The sequence below is a fragment of the Lissotriton vulgaris genome, chromosome 7 (genome assembly GCF_964263255.1).
Source record: "Lissotriton vulgaris chromosome 7, aLisVul1.2, whole genome shotgun sequence".
NCBI lineage: Eukaryota > Metazoa > Chordata > Amphibia > Caudata > Salamandridae > Lissotriton > Lissotriton vulgaris.
This window is the reverse complement of record NC_141695.1, coordinates 1,566,516,953-1,566,542,827: the sequence shown is the minus strand read 5'-3', so window position 1 is coordinate 1,566,542,827 and position 25,875 is coordinate 1,566,516,953.

Genomic DNA, 25,875 nt, shown 5'->3' with positions numbered 1-25,875 from the left:
TATCTACCGGTCTTTTCCTTCTTCAACGAGTCCAAATAGTGATTCATGTCCCACACATCTGATTACTAGGCTACTCTCATTAATACCTGAGCCATCTCAAGAAGAGTTCAAATCTTTAGTCTTGAAAGTTAAATCAGGGTCACCTGCGGACCCTTTGAGACCTGCACAATTTAATGAATCTGCTGAATTCTGCCTTCCTCCTTTGCTTGACCTTGTCAGGTTATCTTTTTCCTCTGGGATTGTACCCGTCAAATGGAAACAGGCCACGGTCATCCCGATCTTAAAGAAGCCCACTCTAGACCCGACTAAGCCAGAACATTATAGGCCCATCTCTCTTCTCCCCTGGATCTCCAAGCTGGCTGAGGCCCATGCCAACAAAATCCTATCTTGTCATCTACAAAATCTGGGCATCTTAGATCCATCTCAGAACGGCTTCCGCGCAGGCCATAGTACAGAGACAGCTCTGTTAGCGATGGTAGAACATCTGCGGAAGTTGTTGGACTTAGGGCAGACGGCGGCACTGATCCTTCTGGATCTCAGTGCCGCTTTCGACACTGTTTCCCACTCTGTCCTTCTCCAACGTTTAAAAGAGGCTGGTGTGGAGAGCACAGCTTTCGAAGGGTTTCGCTCATTTTTGGCTGAGCGTACTTTTAAGGTTTCTACTCCTCCATTCGAATCTGTTTTTCGCCACATCCCTCAAGGGGTCCCGCATGGTTCGGCACCTAGTCCGACCCTGTTTAATTTATATGTGCAGCCGCTAGCTGCTGTTGCTAAAAAATGGGGTTTAACCATGGTATCATACGCTGATGACACTCAGCTAGGGGTGGCACTAAATGGGGACTCGATGATTGAAGCCTCTAAGTTCCAGGCAGCCCTTAAGGACGTGGCTAGTTGGATGACAGATAACTGTCTCCAACTTAATGCTTCTAAAACCGAAGTCCTAGTCCTGGGCAAACAGGCTCATTTATGGGGAGACTGCTGGTGGCCAGTGGAATTGGGCCAAGCACCTACTCCGGTGACAGAGGTAAAGAATCTGGGCATTTGGCTGGACTCAAACCTATCATTTACCTCCCATACGAAAAGAGTTGCAGGGACCTGTTTTGGGGCTCTTCAGAGCCTTAGACCTATTTTTAAGTTTTTCGATGCCTCTTCTAGGCAACTCATTCTCCAAGCTGTGATTTTGTCCAGATTGGACTATGCCAGCTCCCTTCTTCTAGGTGTCAACCAAGCTGAACTGACTCGGCTTCAACGCGTGCAGAACGCGGCAGCCAGAATGTTGGTCGGCTTGCCTAAATTTTGCTCTGCTAGGCGTACCATCTCCGATCTACATTGGCTACCCGTTGGGCAGAGGATTAAGTTCAAAGCCTTGTGCTTGGTGTTCAAGATCCTAAAGGCTGCCTCAACCCCCATTCTTGCTCAAGCTATCTCTTATTACACCCCGGCCAGAGCATTACGCTCTACTGGACAATTCCTGGCTAAGATTCCTCGCTTTAAAAAAGCCAGAATTGGCGGCCGTTCTTTTGGTGTTCTGGCAGCAGAACTTTGGAACTCACTCCCTGTTAACATTCGTTCCATTCCCGACCTGCTGCCTTTCAGGAAAGCCGTGAAGACATTTCTCTTCACCTTGGTTTAATAGTATTCTGTTTCTGGTATGGTCCTCCACTGTGTTGTGTTGTTCTGTCCACCATAGCGCTGGGACGCCACTTGGCTGTGGCAGCTACGCGCTTTACAAATAAAATAACATAACATAACAACATTCACAATGTCCTGTTGGTAACATAGTTGGGAAAGCCGAGCTCTGTGACCCAGTGGATGTAGTCCTCCGCGACAGGTTAGAGAACAGGAGAACCGATCTGGCAACAAGCAGAGGTGTTGTGAGAGATAGTAGGTGGGGTTCTGGTGTTTCTAGAGCAGTAGGGCTCACTTCTCAATGCAGGTGGTGAATGTGTTGTGGTGCCTGCAAAAAGGGGTAACAATGGTTTATGGGCCTTGATAATTCAGAAGGGACTCCCATAAAGATATAGGTGGAAATGGTGGAAGACACACCTAAAGGCGAGAGCCTCCTTGATGTGTGCATATTATTTTTCAGTGTCTGTGAGGGTCCTGCTGGCAAACACACTGAGCAGTTTTCCAACATGCTGCATGAGGACAGCCCGAGGCTGATGGGGCTGGTGTCAACAATGAGCTCATATTCTTTGGCAGGGTTGACATGGTGTCTCAGAGAAGTACGTTTTCGGTAGCTTGGAAGGCAGCATCTTCTGGTGTTCCCCACACCCATGGTGTTGATGCTTTTGTGAGGCATTTCAGTGGGCCTGACAGCGTATCAAGGGTGGGGTTAAACCTCCTCAAATAAGTGTCAAGATCAGGGAAGCTTCTGACCTTAGCCACAGAGCAAGGTGTGACCACTTCCACAATGTCAGCACACTTAGAGGGGTCAATCCTAAAGCCATCAGCAGAGAAGATGTATCCAAATAAGTCCATCTCTTGGAGAAAGAATTGGAATTTTTCCCGGTTTAGAGTGAGACCAGCTGAATCTACTCTTGTGAGAGCAGTGCGCAGGAGTTAGTGATGGCTTTTGAGAATGGGTGCATGACTGAGGATACCATTGCTGACGTTGACGACCCCTTCTATCAATCAATTAATCAATTAATCAGTGGTTTGTAAAGTGCAGCCACTGAGGGTCTCAAGGTGCTGGGGTGGGGGCTGGCTCCGTAAGTTGCTGGGTCATATGAAGAGCCAGGTCTTGAGGTACTTCCTGAACTGGAGTAGTGTGGGGCTTTGCTGGAGGTGGAGGCAGAGGTCATTCCAGGTCCTGGCTGAGAGGCAGGAGAAGACTTTCCACTCGTTCTGGTCTTGTAGATATGTGGGACGGTGACCAGAAAGAGGTCTGCTGATTGGAGGTTTTCTTGGGTGGGTGGTTGTTTAGGTATGCTGGTCCGATGTTGTGGAGGGCCTTGTATGCATGAGTGAGGAGCTTAAAGGTTATTCTTCTTTCGATGGGGAGCCAGTGGAGATCACTGAGGTGTTGGATGATGTGGTTGTGACAGGGGATATCTAGGATCAGTCTGGCTGCAGCGTTCTGGATGGTCTGGAGCTTGCAGAGGAGTTTTTTGTTGATTCTGGCATAGAGGGCATTGGCGTATTCCAGTCTGCTAGTGATGAGGGTGTGTGTGACTATTTTTTCGGATTCGGAGTGGATCCATCTGAACGTTTTTCGGAGTATGCAGAGGGTGTTAACGCAGGCTGAGGATGTGGTGCTGATCTGGCGGTTCATGGTGAGTGATGAGTCCTGTATGATGCCATGGTCTTGTGCATGGTCTTTCGGGTTGTGGAGGTTTCAGGGGGTGGGGGCCACCTGCTGTCATCCCATGCTGAGGGGGGTGGACCCAGGGATGAGGACGTCTGTTTTTTCCGAGTTGAGTTTCAGGTAGCTCTTCTTCATCCAGGTGGCGACGGCTTTTATCCTTTCTTGGAAGTTGTGCCTGGTGATGTTAGGTTTCTTGGTGAGAGAGGATGAGCTGGGTGTCATCGACATAGGTGATGATTTTGAGCCTGTGGTTTCTGATGATGGTTGTGAGGGGGGCCATGTAGATGTTGAAGAGGGTGGGGCTCAGGGAGGACCCCTGGGGTATTCCACAACTGGTCTCTGTTAGTTCTGAGAGATACGGTGGGACTCTGACTCGCTGGGTTCTGCCTGTCAGAAATTAGCGTGTCCATTTGAGGGCCTTCCCTCAAATGCTGGCTTTGTGGAGTCTGGGGGCTATGGTGCGATAGGAGATGGTGTCGAAGGCAGCTGATAGGACCAGGAGGATGAGAGCTGCTGTTTGGCCCTGATCGAGGAGGGCACGGATGTCGTCAGTGGCAGTGAGTAGGGTGGTCTCAGTGCTGTGGTTGCTGCGAAGTCCAGATTGGGAGATGTCTAGGATGTTGTTGGCTTTGATGAAGTTTGCTAGCTGGGTGATCCCTGCCTTTTCGATGACCTTGGCTGTGAAAGGAAGCAGTGAGATGGGCCTGAAATTCCTGAGGTCCGCCGGTTCTTCTAAGCCAGCGAGGACCTCCTGGATAGCATTTTGGAACACCTCCTCCGCTGATGATATCCTAAAGTTAAGTATATTGTAGCATCGTAATGTATCTACTGTATTAATGTAGTTCAAGCTGATGGTAGCCCAAGTTCACATCAAGCTTCAAGAACCATGCAGAGCCAGTGATATCAGGGGGCGTCAATAGTGGGTGATATGTGCTGCTATCTTTTTATGGCTTGGTTGGACAGGTATGTGTCTATGCAGATTTGAATGCACCCTGGCTGGTTAGGCTTGCTCCCAATCACCATAGGAGATACCCATGGGGTTGGGCCGGGTACTTTTTTGATGACTCTGGCATCTTCCAACTTTCGCAGTTCCAACTCCACCCCAGGACAGAGGTGAAATGGTATTCTGCAGTGACTTAGGGCAGAGGGAAGATTGTGGGATCAATTTGGAGGGAGACTGGAGGTCCCTTCAGACAGCGCAGGACAGAGAACAGGAGAGGGGATTCATGAAGGATGTGATCAAAGTCGCAGGACAGGTCCCCAATGGCAGCGAAAAAGTGAATGAGTTGCAGGTGTTATGGGGTGGCACAGCTAAGGACTGTCTAAGAGTCTGATGAGGTAACAAAGAACTGTGCCATAGGACACTGAGCAGGTGAAGACACTCTCCTGAAGGAACGGATGTAGAACTGCCGTAGGCAAGAAATGCAGGCTCTCATTAGTCTCAATAGGGGCTGTGGTATCAGAGTGTGGTATTGTGCCAGGCTGGTGACATTAACTGACACCCCTATGTCTATGAGCTTGGTGACCGGGGTGTGATCAAGCTGGACTTGGAATTTAGGGCAGGTTGTTCAGGGTGCAGAGTGCTGGAACTCAAGAAAATTGTATCGCCATCCTCCTCAACATCGATGCACCTGGGGCTGGGCTGGCCATCAAGCCTTCCGGATCAGAGGCTTGGTCATGGACAGCGGCTTTCTCTACTTGGTGTCTAGACGCACCACAATCTCGGAGAGAGAGTGTTTGACATCTGCCGCGACAGAACATGGCAAAGTAGTTGGGGAAAAGTCATGCAAAGCAGGTCGTGCCTCTGGCCGAGAACTCAGATAGTGGATGCAGGGAAAATCCACAGTGGTCTGTAGAAGAGAACCCTGCAAAGGCATAACTCTGAATAGAGAGCCGTGGTGGTTCTTTGGAGACCACCCCCACCACTTCAACTTTGAAGGGTTATGGGGTGGGCTCACGGGTGAGTGAAAGCTTCTGAAGTGTCATCAGATCCGCTTGCACATTGGACACCTCGTGGGAGTGGTCGAGTACCAGGATTTCATCAAGAGGCAAGTTGGGCTGGTGTAGGATGTAGGGTCAAAGTGCAGGGGAGCGGAAGCCTTCTATGATCTGAGCACACACTTCCTTTTACGGATCATCCTCTATGCAAGTGGTTCCTACTGGAGAGCATAAAAGGTATCAATGGACTCACCTACATGCTGACACGCTTGGCATCATTTAAATCTTTCAAAATCAGGGTACATCTGGGGGTCAAAGTATACATTGAGGGCTGTGATGGCACCATTGTAATTGTCATCCTCACCTGTCCCAGGAAGGTTGCAGAAGAGTTTCAAGCCACCCATGTGTGTGAGCCGGGGTGGCAGTCACAGGATAATGAAGTATGCTGTAGGAAGACAGCGGATTGGATGCATCACCAACTGTATTGGAATCGCAATTATAGCCAAATGTATTAGAAATGAGAGTCTCTAGTTGTTTGCACCATTGTCCAAGTAGGTACCCTTCTTCCTAGTCAGGGTAAGGGGGATACACTTCTAAAATAACCCCTGCTCACCCCCTTGGTAGCTTGGCATGAGCAGTCAGACTTATCTCAGAGGCAGTGTGTAAAGCATTTGTGCACACATACAGTAATACAGTGATACCACTACAAAAAGGCACCACACCAGTTTAAAAAATAAGCAAATCTTTATCAAAACCGACAAATCCAAATACGACAAAAAAACAACATACAATTCTGTAAAAATAGTTACTTTGCAAGATAACTTTTAAATTGCAGAAATAGCTAAAAAACACAGTTCTTCCGAGTTGGCAAGCTCCATCCGGGGTTACCACGATACCGAAAACAACAGAGTCTAACAGTTCCAGCCAACCACGTCGGTACGGGCCAGCTAAAGCATTGACAGACTCATGAACAGTACCTTTCACGCTGCGGCCGACACGTTGGTGTGAGTCGGTCGAGGGCAACTGTTGCAGTTGCTTTGCAAACAAATGGAAGCGGTGAAGGGTGCGGTGCCCTCACAATGCGTTGCAGGCACTGGCTCAGTGATGATCGTCCAGATGGCATTGGTGAGCCCAAGGCTTACAGTGCAGGGAGAGGCGGTGCTCGATGCAGCGCTGGCAGGTTGTGGTGCAGGTGACGAAGCCGGTCGATGTGTGAGTCGTGTAGCGACGTGTCTGTGATGACCACGAAGGATGAGGTGATGTGGAGTGCGGTGCCCAAAGGACGCGGTGCAGGCAATGGCTCGGTGACGATTGTTCAGACTGCGAGGTGAGACCAAGGATGCGGTGTGAAGTGCGGCGGGGCCTCCTGTGGTGCCTTCACGTCACAGAACCATGCAACGGACTCGGTGACAGAGTTGGTTGCTCCTTTCTTCTGCGGTAGCTGAAACCAGCGGTTCCAGAGACGGTGCCCTGAAAAATGATGAGGTCTTTGCTGTACATGAGACTTCTTGAACAGGAGGCAAGCTCCACTTTCAAGCCCTTGGAGATACTTTCTCAAGCAGGATGCACATACAGTTCCTCTACCTGGCAGAAAAAGCTACCAAGACAGCACACATCAAAGGATCAGTACTCCTCCTCCAGTTTCTTCCAGCTCTTCTCCTTGGCAGAGGTTACTTTTGAAGTCCAAAAGTGATCTAAAAGTCTGGGGTCTGAGCCCCTTGTTTTATAAAACAAAAACCTTTGTACTCTTTGGTAGAGAAGCTCTTTGTCCAGCCAAACCCAGTTCGATCCTCTCTGGTGCAGCTTACTGGCAGAAGGTGGAGACAGCATTGTTTAAGGCACATCAGGCCCATTCAGGAGTGAAAGAAATCTCCCCCTACTCTGAATGCAGCCCAGGTCTATTCAGCCCAGCCCTGACTCATCCAGGAAATGCAAGACACACCTAACCCCCCCAAGGAGCTGTCTGAACAGAATGCACATCCCCAGCCCCTGTCACTCAAAAGCCAGGCAGTCAATACACAACCTAGCATTGGCACACTGGATGGTTAGGCAAGAAAATACCTACTTTCTAAAAGTGGTATTTTCAAACCGCGAATGTAAAAATCTCCGTCGCTAAAAGATGCATCTTAACATTCTGAGTTCAGGCATATCAAACTGTATTTCCTATCTTGTTCCCATGGGTAGTTGTGCGTATAAGTTGTTATAAGCAAACTCCCGATTCGATCCTAAGGGACATATAGCCTATCAATAGTGAAAAATGAAATTGGCAGTATTTCCCTATCATGACATGTCACACACATGAGGGCATGTCCTACCTTTCACATACACTACACCCTGCCCACAGGGGTACCTTGGGCGTACCTTAGGGGTGACTAACATGGACGAAAAGGGAAGGTTAGGGCCTGGCAAGTGGGTGCACTTGCCAGGTCAACATGGCAGTACCATACTGCGCACAGACCCTGCAGTGGCAGGTCTCAGTTACATTTACAGGCTGCTTATGTGGGTGGCACAATCAGTGCTGCAGGCTCACTAGAAGCATTTGATTTACAGGCCCTGGACACACACAATACACTGTACTAGGGACTGGCTAGTAAATCATGTATGCCAATCATGGAATCATTAATCCATAACAACAATTTACAGGGAGCACCTGCACTTTGGCACAGCAGTGGCACAGTGCCCAAAGCAACTAGACTAGCAAAAACGAAGTCCAACACACAGCAAAATAACAGGAGGCAAAGGCAAAATACAGGGGAAACCCACGGCAATGATGCCAGGTCAAACAAGAGGCATGATACGCTGTGGTGGGGCTCAGGGAGAACATTGAGGTGGCGCTGAAGCCTGTGTCTCTGCATGTTGACTGTCATGCATGACTTGGGGAAGTATGAAGATGGAGGTTTGCAACTTTGAGACGGAGAACTTGTGTACGCACTAGGCTGGAAGGTATGATCCTGGTGCAGTTCCGGGTGGTCAAGGCAGGAAAAGGAGGCGTGCATATGGTACGTGGAAGACACGGCAGGCGGCAAACAAGTAGAATGCTCTGGAAGGGGCTGGCAGCCAGGGTTCTGTCTGGGTGAAGGTTGCTGCTGACTGCGACCCCCACCCCTGACTGGGGTAGGAGCCAAATGCAAGACAGTGGACGAATCAGGGCTGCTATGGGGGGCATGCACGGGCCCAGCTGGTGAAGAAAGGCATGGGAGAAGGAATATCAGTCAGGGCCTGAATCCACAGGGCCCTTGGGGTCACTAGCCTCACAAGGCAGCGCGACAGCAGGCAGAGGCAACAGTTATTGTGCCCGATGATCGCAGGTGAGATGCAGTGTAAGTTCCAATTTCACCAATGAGAGTGCGCGAGCCGGTCGGCCTCCCAGCGCTTGTGCACGCTCGCGATGATCAACGGCACAGGAGCCAGCCAGTGCATTCCAACTAGGCCGGCACTAAGGGTGCGAGCTGAGGGCATTTCCCCCTTTATTAATTTGCTCTTGACCTCCAGCGTGGGGTCAAGGCATGCATTTGTGTGAGCAATATGACATTGGGAATGCCCGTGCGCTGTATTACAACCTGTGATCTCCTGACTAACTTCCTGAGGTCAAGGGGACCTGGGAGGGGTGGCAGATCAGGCACCCCAGAGCACCTTCTTCAGGGCCTAGTGCTTTGCTGTTGTTATGTGAAAGCTCTGAATAAGGGGGTTTCAAACCTATCATTCAGAAAAATGTCTCTCAGTGTGAGCATTACACAACTATTTTATGCCCTGTATCTTTGTTCACTTTAACATATTGCTAATTGCTGTATAGTGTGCGTAGTGGGGATGGGAGAGGTCCGACTGTACTTGTGTGTCCCGACTGTGTCTTTATGTTTTTTAGTCGCAGGGAGATTAAGCATCAGATGTGCAACATTAGGAATACTTATTTCCTAATTGCGATTCTCACCAAATCGCAATTAGGAAATCTGTATTCCTAATGGATGAAACTCTTGAGTTTCCTTTAGGGATTGCTTGTAGGTCGCACATCGACCTACCTCATGAATATTAATAAGGTAGGATGCAGTTTATGACCCATTAGGATTCACAGTCACCACAGGGATAGTAGGTTGCTGAGGATAGCAGACCACAAGGTCTGTGATTGCTTTTTAATAAAACTAACTTTTATTTTAAATGCAGCTTGTTTTCCTTAAAGGAAAATGGGATGCATTTAAAAAGAAAAAAATTGGACCTTGTAGTTTAATTTTTTAAGAGTTGTAGGTGGTCCGAGGGACCACTGGTGCTCTTAAAAAATATTATTATTTACATTCTCAAACGGGAAGGGGTCCCTTTGGCACCACTTTAGAAATGAGTTGCCACCAGTTTTAAACTGATGGTGGGTTTTGCAACAAGAATTTGGTAGCAAAATAGTAATACATACCATACCGATTCTGTATTTGGAAGAGGTGCCGTAAACACGCTTCTTCAAAATACAGAATCACAAATGCAAAATGCGATCCGGTAAAAAGTTACTAAATTGCATGCTGTACATTTGAAAAAGCATTTTTCTGGCCACAAATGACCCGATTTGAAAAATGCTTTGAACGTCTGGCTATAACTGATTTGCCCAGAATCACAGGATGTTGAGCTATTGCTAAGACTCGAACATGTTGCTCCAGTTCCAAAGTAGGTAGCTCTGGCCGTTATGCCACATCTGGTCTACCATTCGGTGTTTTAACAGCAGGAACGGTCTACGTATGTAAAATGTTATGCACAATTCACACAGGACTAAAAATGAAGAAGCAGTGTAATTTTAATACGTATTTATTTAGTTATAATTTTTTATACCATGTCACAAAGCATTACTTGCTAAAATGCCTTATAAAAATGTTTACATTTATGTTTATTTTTGCTGTGATATACATCATACTTATAAGATCGTATAACTTTAGCAGTTATGTACAATTTCCCATACAGATTTACATTATTAGCTATTCCTATTACGTATTGTCCAGTTGTTTTTTGCATAAATGTTAGAGCCTGTAGACTATTTAATTTAACACATGAATCTTTTTTTTTTTTACCGATATTTATAGCACAACAAATGACAGATTCTTCTCCATGATTAAAGTACAGCTAGCTGGCCTTTACTCACAGGAGTGTGACTACAGTCACTTCTCGAAGTCCAAAAATAATTTGATGAGAGCTTCTGCTATAACTTCCTTTAAAGCCACAGAGAAGGGCGGGTGGACCACACGCCCTTCCTGAACATGGTGTGAAATATCTTTGAGTCCGTTTGCAAACACAATCAGCAGTGCTTAGATGTTAGCGCTCCAGCGATAAAAAAAAAATCTGCTACTGGCATGCATGATAGCCAAGCGTAACATCGCACAATTATAGGGAGCTAACCAGGTGCCATAGATAGGGAAATGGATGGAAGATCTTGATTGGTGCATGTTTAGAGAGAGATCAGTGTTTGGGGCTAGGGGTCGACCCCAAATGTGGGGGAAAGTCTGGGGTGCGTGGAATTCCTATAGGGGGGACATATGTACTCCTCTTCATATTGTGGAAGACGCTGTGCCGTTGGAGTCACCTGACCCAGTGTAAAATCCTAGATAATATGTTGGACATGGAAAAGTATGCCACCTAATGCCTTTTATGTTGTTTTAAAAGTTAATAAAAAGATTTTTTTTTTAAATAATAATAATTCTGCGCCATAAAAATGAATCTCCACTAGTTCAATAGTGGGGGGTCACGAATGACCGTATTATATAGGTTACACCAGTGCAACTTTGCACCAAAAGTTCAGCAGTCCGTCTATTTCACTTCTGCCAGCCCCCTTTTGCACCATTGTGTTCACAGCTAAAGCATTCGTATCAACTCAACAGCGCAAACACATTTTGCATCGATTGGCCAATCACAAACTTGAATTCACCTGCTCTAGTTAAATCAAAGCAGGCATGAATTGGTGCTGAAAAATTGGAACAATGCTATTTATGTAATCCGGTCCCTACAGATCTTGCTTACGTTTTAATACATACCCGCATGCCTCGACTGGTGCACACACTGTAAATGACACAGTACTGGCGGTGTTCTTGTTATTGTACACAATATGCTCGAAGGAGCCATTTGTGGACTGCAAATGAACTCAACATTTTGCCTAAATTGATTAAAAGAATATGACCATTTCAGATGTGTGTTTCAGTGACTTTAATATTTGCCCCTGCGAATAAAAAAAACCAATAAAAACGTTTAAATAAACGTACAAAATGGTTTACTCCGTAGAAGTGTATAACTCACTTCGTTCTACCACTGTGTTAACTTCTTCCTGAATACTATACAAACTATACGTGCATGCGTTTAGCTGTGCAGAGCTATTATATTGTTGCAAATCAATTCTGAAAAAGGAATTTTCTCTTGAGGTTGATGTAAAGATGTCACTCTTGAGTGGGAAAGGAATGTGCACTCCAGTGTACAGCGGTGAATGAGATACAATGCGAGGACAATCGATATGAAAGGTCAAGGTATCACAACAATCCTTGCCTATGTGTAACTCGGCCTAGGAGTAGGCGGGAAAGGCGTGTGGCCGATGGGCCACGTGCCGTGCTTACCCGAGACGCTGCCATGCCACCTACTAAGTAAGATTTGCAATGAAAGTGATGGAACGTTGCGGATGTGAGGGGGCGGAAGCCAGCTGGCTGACTCAGAGTAGAAGCACAGGAGGCGGAAGTGAGACACGAGGAGAGGAAATGGAGGTCACTGTATGTATTGTGGCATTATATGCTGCTGGTTTTGCTAATATATGATTGTCTTAGCTCAAACATTGTGGTGAAAGCAAAGCAGACACTCGAAGATGATCTCAGGGGGGTAAATGTACTCGCGCAATGAATTTATCATGGGATGTGTCAATCCGAGCATCTGATTCAATAAAAATAGCTCTTTAAGTGACAGCTTCATGCCAATATGAGCGATTTGAGAAACTGCATGGGGATGGTTGGGTAGACATTATCAGGATTGCCTATACTGTCCACCAATCAGGAAAAATCCTACCATTTTTAGGGAAAAGTGAATTGCCCACAATTTCTCAAAAATGAAAAAATTCTACATTGCCAAGAGGGACTTGCAAGACTGTGGAAGGCTGTGTTTCCACCCTTTATAGGCGTTTGGAACTGGAAGAAGGGAATGGATTTTTGCATGGGTTTGGAGGCACCTATATTTCAGGCGAGGGGATGCCCACAGATACACCCTAAAATCTGGCAGTGATGGGCAGACTATTGGGATTTGATTCTTGAGCCAATCACCCTAGCGGACACATTCCTCGAGATGGAAATTCAACAACATGGCCTGGACCTGGCACACTGATTCATAATTCAAGCATATGGCGAGCTGTTGGCGGGGTGGTTTGGAGGGGCACTGGAGGGATCTTGCGCACTTGGTTCAAATGTTGATCGGTATTTTTCGTTTTGCACTCGCGTTATTGCTGGGTGTGAGCATAAAGAAAACCACCATGTCACTGATTGAGAGACGATTTATATGTGATTTTGGCCCCCATGGGCCCAAAAATTTAATTAAACGTGTTGTGAAAAAAAAATTAAACATTCTCTATATAGACTTTCTTAATCACTCTTCATTCCATTAGTCCAGATGGATTGGCACTGTAGCTATGTCTGAGCTCCAGTGTCCCTCCACAGGACGCATCGAGTCCACCGCATATGAGCGGCTGAGCGGATAACGCAGAGGATGTGGCTATTTGAGTTGGATTGCATCATTGTACACAGTCGGAAGATTTGACAAGAATGTCTGCTCCTCACCCTAAACAACAGTTGGATGCTTTGTGCTTTATGTCAAAAACGGCCACCCAGGGCCTCTTTGCGTCTACCCACCAAACAAGTCAACCCATAGCTGCTTCCCATGCTGAGAACATCTGCTGACCAGAGTGGGTCAGAAGATGAAGGTCGCACAACCAGTGAACAAAGGGACCGACATTCCTAGGCCTCCCTCCCTGCTAGCTTGGGAAAGAGAGCAAAGCTGTGCATTTCCTTTTGAGGCTGAGAAAGAGTTATGTTTTTATGGGAAAACATCTACTGGAGAGATTAGAATATTTTACAACTATTAGTACACAAAAACGCAACTGAAAAAAAAGATGTAATAAAGCAAAATCACAATCCAATTACACTACAATATGATATGACATTCTTTTGACATTTCAATACTTTTTATAAGGGAAGTAAATATTCGTTACAGAAAAATATGTGTGGCAAGTCGGATTACAGAGGTCTGCTGTTTTTTACTTTGATTTACATCTTTTAAAATAGCACATACATGGATATATATATTACCTAGACAAAACAAGGTATGTATAAGAGGTGAATTGTATTTTGTGTTTGTATTTATAAGGTGCAACACACTCAACAGAAGGGATCTAGGCGCTGCAACAAGGATGCTAATCAGATACATAAACTAACTTCGAAAATGGATTAATATGGGTAAAGCCAAGATTTTAAAGCTTTTCTAGATTTAAGCAGATTGTTATCCTGTGCATGGAAAATGGAAAAAAACTTGACAAAGAAGCAGAGGTGGCAGAAGTAGGTCTCCCTTCAAATAAAACAACACTGAAGTTAAGATCTTGCAGAGGAAATAGGGAAGGGGAACTATGGCTACTTGTGGGCTGACATGAACTGAGCCACCTGGCCAGTGGTGAGCAAGTATCCTTGTGAAGAGATTTGTGGACCAGGTCAAATGCTTTAAAATTGATCCGCTTGCAAATGGGGAGCTAAAGTCCTGTGACTAAGGCAAAAGTGACGTGTCTTGGCAAGTAAGACCCACCAAGAACCTAATGGCTGAAATTTGAATAAGTTACAATCTATGGAGGATCCATTTTGATAAACGTGGATACACTAAATCACAGCAATCCACCGACAATTAAATGAAAAATTCACAGTAATCATTTAGACAAAGAGAAAATAAAAAGTGAACGCTCCATTTCAGGGTCAGGAGATGGAAAAACGGGCACTAGTTCTCATTGCACGACGATATTTTCACAATAGCGTTGGTGGAGCACCCCTGGGTCTTGTGGCCAGAGTTAAAGCTGCCCTAGTACAGTTTGAGGTGGTGCAAGATGGGTTAAGTATGTTTTTACGTTTCCAAATGTGGAATCCAGATCTCTGTTAATATTGAGAATAAAGGTTGTGTCATGTCTACATTTTTTTTTAAAAAAGGGATAGCGGAACAACTCAGTTTTGAAGACTAAAAGGGGATCATTCAGCAAAAATAGCAACTGCTTCAAAATGGAGCTAGGGAACAGCCCAAGCCAGTCAGTGAGGGTAAAGGTAAAATTGAATATTGCCAACTTCCCTAGTTCTCTGACTCAAAACTTCTTTCACTCAAGTAAGTGCTGCACCCTGGATACCAAAATACCTGAATTTTGTTCAATCAATCAAAATAAACTTTATTTGATTTAAATTATTAAATCATAAAAGCACAATACATAAAAAAAATATGCATCATATCATGTGTGTGCATTAGCAAACCAATTAAAATAACTTAAATAAAAAAAATCGGCAATATCGTTTCATACACATCCATTAACACACAAGAGTTTATAAATAGAATCATTTTGCAATAAAGAAGGAAGAATCATTACATTGTTTTTCTGCATCTAACTACCCCTTTCATGTATTTAGCTAAACGATCAATTAAAAGTTCATCATCTAAAAGTTGCAATTTAAAAAACGCGGGTGGCATTGTCTCAAACCTAACCCTTTTAAGATAGGCAAGATCCATTCTTTCCGTAATAGTGTACAAAATTTACAGAAAACATAATGTGAATGGTAGTCTGGTTTGATTTATCGTCGCATGGGCAGAGGCTTAAAGAGCGTGACCATTCATTCATATTTGGGAATGTGACCATTCTAAAAAAGTTGCCTAGACGATGGCGTGTCAATAAGATCCTGTCATAACTCCCCTTCACATTCAGTAGATATGGTTGTATCCTCGGTTGTATCAGTAAGATTCCCTCGAACAGACAGTTTGCTGATGTTATGGGAAAGTCTGCTAGACTCCAAGCAGTTCATACAAGCAATCTTTAAAACTTTCCTTGGGATTGTGGTGATGTTAACTGGGTTGGAGAAATATTCAGGGATCCCAAGTCGGCCAAGAAGTTTTCAACGTAGTTGAGCCATGGGATACATAATACAAGATACCTGCTGCAGTTTCAGGCAGTCATTTATCACATCACGATTAAGGCCAGTGGCTGTGCTTGCTCCTATCTTGTGCCATAGTAAGACCGGCTGTATTTAAAGTCCGATAAGTATGGCATTCCCAGTTCAGCATGGCAAATGTATGCGGCCGTACTATTCGGGGCTACTAAGAGATATCTTATAAACTCGTTCTCAACTAGCTGCAGCGATTCTGCATTTGCATGTCCCCAAATTCCTGCTCCGTACATAGCTGTTGAAGTGCATTTAACTTTGTAAATTGTTAACAATTCACCAATAGGTCACTTTCCTAGTTTTCTTGCGAAGTTTACCAGAGCTCCTGTGACTTTAGCAAATAACAATTGTCTCGATCATATAGCATTTACCCACGAGCCCCTTTTTTCAAAAACAATTCCCAGGTATGAAAAATAACTGGGAAATTCAAGTTTTTTGTTGTTGATGAAAATATCCCAACACTTTACACTAGACTTGCCACATTTTATGACAAATGTTTTATTAATGTTTACATTAAGATCTAGACTTGAAATATAAGTTACAAAACTCGATACAACTTTTTGGAGACCTATTTGCAAGCGGGATAACAGGGCGGCATTGTCTGCATATAGTAATGCACGGATGTATGACGTTACAACGCAGGCTATTACAACGCCTGCCTTTACAACGCGGTTTTTACATCGCATACCTTTACAACACATAGCGCTTAGAGGTGCTGGAAAGTGAAAAGTTTAATTTTCTATTCCAACTCCAGTCCCCGTGGACACTAGGGAAGGTGTTGGATAGAAAATTAAACTTATTCCCTATCCTAGAGCGCCCCCCAGCGCAATGCGTTGTAATGGTTTGCGTTGTAATGACCGCGTTGTAATGGTAGTGCGTTGTAAAAGTTTCATTGTAAAGGTTGTTCACCGTAATGCACACATTGGCAAATTGCCGATGCAGGGTAGGTCCTGGCATTCCCTTGATAGTGTTGCGCCTAGACCGTTTATGTACAACATGATAAGAAAGGGGACTAGCACACACCCCTGCCTTACCCCCTTCCTAACAGGGAAATTTGAGCTACGCTCACCTGTACTTCCATAGCAGACGCTTGCCTGTGCATCTTGGTACAGCTGCCGTAGAAAATGGATATTTTATTTATTTGAAAAGTATTATATAGCGCTGGCTAGACCCGGAGGTATCAGAGCGCTTTACATGAGGAAGAACATTGCTTTGGAACATAGTTACACAGTTACATCAGTTGCTGGAGCGTAGTTACACGAGTTACATGAGTTACAAAAGCATAGCATAGGTATACGGAAACCAAAGCAGGCAGCTGGAAAGAAATTCAGGGGAGAGAGGAAAGGAGCAGTGGAGGAAGACAAAGACTGAAAGGAGGGAAGAGTGGGGGAGGGGGGAGGAGACTCAGCAGGGATATGAGGAAGAAACATGTCCGACATCCGGCTGGGTAGGTGACGGCTCCCAGCGGTAAAGGGTTCATTCCCAGTCCTCCGCTATGAGTGATTCCCTTGTCGCTGTGGACTCTCTCAGAGGGGTATCTGAGACTCCAGGGCATAAATGCTGGATCCCTCCCCAACAAGGGGAGCAGGAGTGCTTTGGCCAGGGGCACACTCTGAAGAATGACAAAACTACAATTAGTGCAGAATGAGGCAGCAAAGGCATTCTGCAATATGAAAAAATATGACCCAGCCAAGAGTTGCCTAAAAGAGCTCCATTGGCTCCCAATGAGACAAAGCGCCACTTTCAAAATGCTGTGCATAACACACAGAGCATTGTATAACACTGGCCCCTATATCATAAAAAATAGGATTAAGTTTTATGCACCCACTAGGAATCTCCGCTCTCAATCAACAGCGAGAGCAACAGCTACCCGAGTGAAAAGAGCCAGGATGGGAGGACGGGCCTTCTCCCACCTAGCTGCAACCAGATGGAATGATCTGCCCAAGGATCTCAGACTCACGGACTGTCACCTGACTTTCAGAAAAAAATTAAAAACCATTCTATTCCCTAAACCTGACTAACTCCTTCTGACTCAAGTATTAGCCCACCGCTTATCACAGAACTCATAGCGCCGTGATATCCTACCCAGGATGAATGATTGCGCTTTAGAAGTAACATTAATAATAAGGGATGGGTGAGGGGGTAGGAAACTCCACGGGGAGATGGGGGGAAAAAACGCAGTGACCGACGTCTGGCTGGGTAGGTTGAAGGCTCCCAGCGCTAAAGGGATCATTCCCAGTCCTCAGCTATGTGTGATTCCCTTGTCGCTGTGGACTCTCTCAGAGGGGTCTCTGAGACTCCATGGCATAAATGCTAGATCCCTCCCCAACAAGGAGAGAAGGAGTGCTTTGGCCAAGAGCACACTCATGGAGGCCATTTTAGGGACAGTCGGGCTGGTAGGGGAAAGACCCTCACTGAAGAAGTGAAAACGTTCTTCGTCTTCCTGAGACCTCCACTTAAGTTCAGGCAGCATTCTGAGCAAATTTGCCCGGTATCTGACGTCAATCTCTCCAAGAAGTGCTACGCATAGGCCACACGCGGTGCGGTATCACATACGCACTCGCTTCCCTTCACATCCCCGCTGTATATTTGCTGGTCGTGAGGCTACCTGTGCACTATATCTTGCGGGCCGCGTCGTCCATCATGGGTGTCTGATTTTGGGTTCTGTGGATCAGCTATTGCCTGTAAAGTGCGCGTCTCACATCGGCGCCATCTTAAAGGTCAGGCATGAAGACATTTTCATTTGATAGCTGTTTGTCGCTCTACCGCCATTTTCTGATACTGGTGTGTACTGCCCTCCCACAGTACACACACAGTAGAAAATTGATAAGTGGGATTTCCACCCTTAGGGAGTCTAACATGCTCCAAAGATTCTGGTGACTGACACTGTCAAAAGCAGAGCTCAAGTCGATAAAACATAAAAAGAGATTTCCACGTTTAACTTGTATGTATTTTCCCCAAATCAGGCTTATGTTTAGGCCTTGTTCCACAGTACCTAGTCCTTGACGGAATCCATACTGTAGTTCCGAAATTACGTCCATATCCTTAGCCAATATCTGCAATCTATTTGAAAGAACTAGCCCGGCCACTTTCACGAAGGAGTCCAGAAGTCACATTGGTCTATAGCAAGCCGGGTCATTGCAATCTCCTTTTTTTTAAAAATAGGAACAAGTATAGATTCTGCCCAGGTTGGAATACAACCTTGTTTGTAGCAAACCTTTAAAACAGATGTTAGTAGTGGGCCCCACAGCCAGGGGCTAGATTTATATAAATCCACAGATATGCTGTCAGGGCCAGGGGCTTTGCCTCTCATGCTTGAATTAATAGCAAGTATCACTTCATCCACTGTAAACTCAATGTCGATTGGGAGGTGTGTCATGGGACATGCTTTGGAGTCCGAACGTTGGTTTTTGTCAACACTATCACAATATAACTTGGAAAAGTGAGTCCCCCATTGGTCCTCTCCGATGGTAATCTCAATAGTCGGTTTATTTTTAGGGGGCAGGAACGGGGCATTCACAGCCCTCCAAAAACCTTTGGTATCTTTTAGTTCGGTCGCTTGTTGGCGGGCCCGCCATGCTTCAGTTCTTATGGCCTCCTTGCGGTCTCTAAGCAACATTTTATAAGCTGTTCTTGCCATTTTTGTTTCAGACTGATCTCTAACTGGCTTATGTAAGGCAGTTTTTAGGGCTGCATGGGCTTTGCTGCAGTTGGTATCGAACCAGCCTGTCTTGATGATAGTTTTTTTTTCATGTTCTATTAATAAGTTCTTCTTTATTGCCAGTAAAATTTTATGAAAAGAATTAAAAATGTCAGAATCTGCAGCCGTCTCCTCGAGGCAGACTGCAAAATCAGATTTGCAGCAGCTTAAAAGTGACTTAGCACTAGAGGATCCACTCCAGACCATTTAATTGTGTATACATTAGATCTATTTACAGCAAAGTCCTGTACAGGGTATTTGGCCTGGTGTTTTATGTTTAACTATTTAGCGGGCATATCTAAGATTACACTAATGGGGAAGTGATCCCTGTAGGCAACAGTATGAGTTTTAAAGTTGTGTATTCTCCTGGCATATCTATTAGAAACTAGCACATAGTCTATGGTGGGAAACATCCTTTACGACGCAACTTTTACCACGCAGTGCCTTTACAACGCAGGTTTTTCAACGCAAGTCATTACAACGAATTGCGCTGAGGGGCGCTCTAGGATAGGTAATAGTTTACTTTACTATCCAACACCTTCCCTACAACTGCTCCAGAGTGCGATCTACTGCTCCAGAGTGCATTGGGTTGGTGTATCCCTTCTCTCGCTAGAGGCCGCTAGAGAGCAGAGTCAGCGGCGCCAGGAGCTCCGAAAACGCCATTCTGCCGGACGGACGGACGCCGGACGCCGGGTCATCGATCGGCTTGCTGCCCTGCCCTGCCCCTGGGAACAAGAGTCCACGGCTGTATCTGCTGTATCGGCCGTCCCGCTGCTGCTGGGCCGCTGTACCTCACTTCTGCATTAGCGGTGGCGGCACTAAGAACGTGGTGTGTCCGTTCACAGCAGCGGCGGCGGCAGTGAGGACGCGGGGGGATGCGAGGGTCCGACCGTGCAAGCAGGTCGACCAGAGGATCGGCAGAGGGTTGGCTGAGAGTCGACAGCCCAGGCAAAACTGACAATACGACTTCACCCTGACAGCTTGCTCTATGTGATGTGATGTTTCTATTCGGAGCACATGAAGAGGGTGCCAGAGAGCACTAGAGAGTTACATGAGAGTTACATGAGCTGTGGAAGCAGAGAGCAAGGAGCGGTGAGAGGAGCGAGCAGCGGGCAGTGTGAGTGCTAGGTGAGCGCTGCGAAAACAACACTGTGGCCGCTACCAACAACATCGAGGAGCAGAGAACCATAATTGTGACCAGGAGTGATTAGGGGGTGTGACAGTGCTGCGCTACGCCGCTGTGGATCCTTCTCACCGGTTCCTGGCTGTCACGGCTGTCACTGATTTTCTGTGGAACCAGAGAAGCAGGCAGTCCTTCATGATAAAACAGGAAAAGAACCCCATAACACGAGGACATGACGTTAATGCCTCTGGGTCTGCAATTTAACGATTAACCGTAACCAGAGAAGCGAGCAGTCCTTTGTGGATAATTAGAGAAACGGAATCTAATACTGCAAGGACAAGACTTAGGCGCCTCTGGATTTTAATATTGTAAAGAAGAGCAGTAGCACACATTGGGCAATATAATTCTGAACTGACTCTATGCCCAAATACCTATATCAACTGGAGCACCATATCGGTAGCATGATCTACATATACAGTTTTATTAATTTGCGTACAAAAAAGGAATAACATAGAAATCCAATTCAACCCTTGTATACGGACTTCAAGGGCAATTATATTGACCCCAATACCTCGACAGAAACTAAATGGTGTCTTGATAAAGGTGGACAAAACTTCTGAAAACCACCGAAATGCGTTGACGCTTCACCCAGTATAATTCATGATCTCGACATCTCTGCTGATATACTGTATTATAGAGCACATAGCTTAGGTGTTTATAATAGAGTCTGAATATACAACCAGTATTGCACAAATTCCATGTCTTACAGCCTTTTCTGTCCTTGTGATTCAATCTTGCTGGCCAAAATTGAATGTCAAAAAACCTTTTATTGTTTTACCTGTGGTGAGTGGGTTCCATTTGGACCACTCTTCTTTTAACATTTGTATTTTCAATAAATTATAAGAATTCTTTATATTTACTTGTATTTTGTAATTGTTTTTTCTTGACCCTCTGGCTTTTCCTATTCAATTACGCTCAAAGGAAAAACTTTGTTTTACACGGCTGTCACTGCTACAGTCACTCTCTTTTTCTTCGCCGGAGCTATCAGCGGGTGATCATCTCGGTCCATCAGACCCGTGAGTACCATACTCTCTTTGGCAGTCTAAGCCGTAATACGTTCCTCCACAAACAGCCAGAGCCAGTGTTTGCCAGCGAGACTTTCAACCTAATTCAATCAATTCCAGCTGGCTGTTGTGCATTCTCTTGTTATACAACCTGTAGGAGAGCTAACACACTGAGTCTTCGCCCTCAGGTTCTGTGTCTCCCTACACCGATAATTCGACCACCAAATTCACCTTCATTGAAGTGTTTCCCCCTGACGGCAGCTGCTCTTTTGCCCTGACTTACTTATATGTGGTTTTCTGTCCACACTGCAGGATATCAGAGGTAATATAAGTGGAGACAGGCTTGGGTGTGCACCGGGTGCTGTGCGAATCTAGCGCCTCGGCATCTTTTGCCTTGAGATACAAGTGTGTAAGTGGAGAGACGCAGGAGGGTTTCCAATCGACCTAATTAGCAGACAAAACGAACTTAGTAAATCTACAATTGTAGCTCAATCCCTGTCATGAGATCAGGAAAAGTAAGAACTGTGGGAACAGCAACCAAACGCGCAAAGAGATTGCAACAATCGACTGTATTAAAAAAAAGTAAAAACTAACGCTCCTGGCCAGACCCAGTCACTTATATCCCCGATTACGCGGATGTTCGAGAAAGCTGGAAAAATACCAGATAAATTTCAATTTTTGAAGGATCCTGCTGGAGGTATGATAACAATGAGCGCAGATAGAAATATTGACAAACTTCAATCCCCTATGAAACCTATTAATACCACCATTGAAACCCTAAATCTGCCGCAAAACGGCATACAAAGCGAAAAAATTGGGCAAAATGATCATAACTGGAAAAAATACGAATCCGCTGAATTAGACATACAAAAAGGAGACCAATGGCAATGGCTACCTCAGCAGAATCTCCCAAAGGATAAGCAAAATTCCAATTCAACAATAATAAATGATATTAATGCCCTTGAAACGTCTGATTCAGATGTCATAACCTCAAACAAATTGATGTCACAATCCTTGGAAATTAACCATCATGAAAGCCAACCCATGGAACCAATCCAAAATGAGAGCCTAGATAGAGCGGAACAACCAGTACAAAGGATCCCCTTTGAAGTGATAGTCGATATAAAGAAATGTTCGGCTATAACCGCTGCGGAATCCGAAATAAACCCCAACTACCATCGGGAGTACCAAACGAGTGCTAAGAATAACAAAACCCTCAAGGAAAAGATAAATGAAACTAGGTTGCTAGGGCAAAATCCAGAAGGATCTCATGAAATTAATAACCCAGCCATTAACATGACCGATTCCTACATCAACAATGACAATACCAAGGAAGATCCTATACACGCCAGGGGATATGATCAGCCTAAGAGTGAAACTGCCCAAACAAAAGAATTGGGAGGCAAACAACATGACACAGTGAAACCCTGGGATATCTTCTATCAAACATCGACCCTTACATTAGAAGCCCTTCGCTACCAATCAAACAAAATGGACATACAAATTGATTTGCTAAAAATGATGGCAAACAATGTGGCGGGAATCGACAACAAACTTGCCCAACTAAATGATTTGATAATCAGAGCACGAAGAGAAAATGAAAAAACAACCTCTGACTGCATTTACGTTCCTATTATGGACAAACTATCAACCCTTCCAGCAGTATTAACAAGTATAATAGAAGACACAAAAAGGAACATCCAAGCCAGTAAGGATAAACCTAAAACAACCATGGCTAGTATGAAGATAATGGAAAAATCTACAATTGGCGCTGGCGTGGACAACCCAATATTCACTGAACCACTTCAGCTAACAAATCAATCTGGTGACATAGTCACTCTCTCATACCCCCAGGTAAAAGCTCCTCTGGACAAAGAAATTATGGGTGAAACTCTAGGTAACTCTTTCAAAAAAGATCAAACCCATAGCGATTCCGAATTAGACGGCTTCTCTAGAATGTCAAAACGGCAAAAGAAAAAACTCCGCAAAGCAAGAAAAAATGAGAAATCGAAGTTGAATACCATAAGCAACATAGTTGAGGATCGGTCACTATCCACTTCAGGAAATAATAAAACGGATAAAAAGATCTTCTTCCCTATTTTTGGAAAAAAAACAGCAAATGGCCCAAACCTAGTATCAACTAGCAAGATAAAGGAACCTCTATTCCCGAAACGAGAAGACAACAGACCAGGGGAAGTTCAACTAACAAATAGTGTATTAGACAATGTGCAAATAGGACCTATTCAGGATGAAATCCAAAATAAAGAAGTAATAGCACCTATAATATCCAACGGTTATAAAGTGAATGAAACTCTGACTACTAAACTGACTGTAAATAGGATTCCTTCCCACAATAAAGATGTCACGGAGGATGAGTCAAAAAAAGAAAGGGGCCTCACAGTACAGAGGGTAGAAAACTGTCCCGAAATAACACCTGAAAGAGACCACCTGCAGATTATATCAAGGGACAGGAATAAAACTATCCGCTATACAACACAACAAATTGTGAAAAAGGAGTCCGCTATTCGATATAGTCCAAAAATCAGTGAGCAACTTATATTCACCCCAGAATTTCGCTCTAGAGGTTGCCACGACATACTCAATCGAGGGAATCTACTTCGACTGTTCAAATCCATACCTTCACTGAATAACATCTCAACTGAAGACATTATTTCTGTTTAGTTTATGGAGGATAAACAGAGTACACAGACTCCAACACTAATCTCATTAACATAATTTCCCATAGCTGAACAGATAATGTAGGAGCAGATGACATTTAAATCCTGGGGCATAATAGTAACTAAATAAATCCCAGAGGTCTACCCTACCCAGTTTAAAGAAATTGATACATCACCAAAAAATAAATTGGTAGGGCCTAAGACTGCATCAGTCTTAAAAAACGCACTTGGCAGATCACCGGAAAAAAAGGTATGCCCCATCTTCCTAAACGCACCAGAAAGAAACCTAGAAATTAATGATAAATGGATTAACATGGCACTCCATAATAATCAGTCACAATGATATGGCAATCCTACACTAATAGGAGATAATAGTGAAGTTAAAAAGAGAATTAGTCTACTTTCATGGAACATCAATGGTTTGACAGGAAAAATTAATAATGCACAAATCGACTCTATAGTGGGAAATCCAGACATTGTAGTTTTGCAGGAAACCTGGGAACTTAACCCATTTATGCTTCATGGCTATGCCGGCTACTATGAAAATGCGAAGAAAGAGCAGTGGTTCGGGAGAGCCAGTGGAGGGCAGGCAATATTTATTTCTCATGCGTTGCATATCGACCATGAGCAAGTCAAGATCGATGACTCAAATATTTTGATGGTTAAACTTAATTTCAAAATATTCTCTCAAAATCCTAGAACATTATACTTGATTACGGTCTATATTCTGCCAACCAACAATAGTAGGGAATCAACATGTGGAACCCTGAACAACGCTCTAATTAATAAAATGTTGGAGGATCCGAAAGCAGATTTTCTGATAACCGGCGACTTTAATCTCAATTTATTGTCATCTCATCCAAGAGATGAGACCACGCTACTGCAAAACCATCAATGGCTAATTACTGAGCAGGACATAAGGACAGATAACAACAGCATTACAAATAAAATAGGACAGAAATTTGTAAAGGATATGGAAGCAATGGGACTTCGAATACTTAACGGAAGAATAAAAACGGACGTCCCACCAAGCTACAGCTACTTTGGTCACAACGTAAACTTGAGGATTGACTACACCATGACTACACTATATATGTTCCATAACATCATCTCATATCAACTAAATAAAGTAATTGAAAGTGACCATGCCCAGCAGTTAATACTAATGGATACTGGAATAGCTATGAAAAAAGCCTATCAGACGGTCCAAGGGCATATCGGTACTATCAACTATAAAAAATTGACCTGGAACATTAGGAATAAAGAGGAAATGAATGATCAAGTGGAGAAGATCTTGGATAAATGCATGAAAGACATTACATCAAAATCAGTAATTGAGCAATGGGAAAATCTGATTGAGACGTTGATTAAAACTGAAGGCCAAACCAAAGCAAATAGGTTTAAAAATGGAAACGCACCCAAAAAGGAAAATAACGGTAACCTAAACCTACCTCATACAATTAGGGCATTGAAAAAAGAATGAAATAGGACCATTAGACTGACTAAGAAACTGGGGGCAAACGCAGAAATCACAGGAAAGTTAAAGTTAATAAATAAGAATTTGAAAAAATTGATATGGGATGAGAAAAACAAAGCGAAACAATCAATCTGGGCAAAAATATTTTGCGCAAGCAACAAGAAGAATTCAAGAGACTTTTGGTACCTTATCAATGGACTTGCTAGACCCAACAAGCATGTCATCTCATCGCCCATAAAGGAGCAGGAATGGTACAAGTTCTTGAAGAAACATTTGAATCAAGACCCCTTACAGGCAACCTCCATGGAAATTCAAAAAGAGCATAAATCTCACAAAGAGAATGTCTTTACCTATCATGACGATGATACGGATTCACAATACCATACAGGAAAAGAAGAGATTATCAAACTCATAAAACA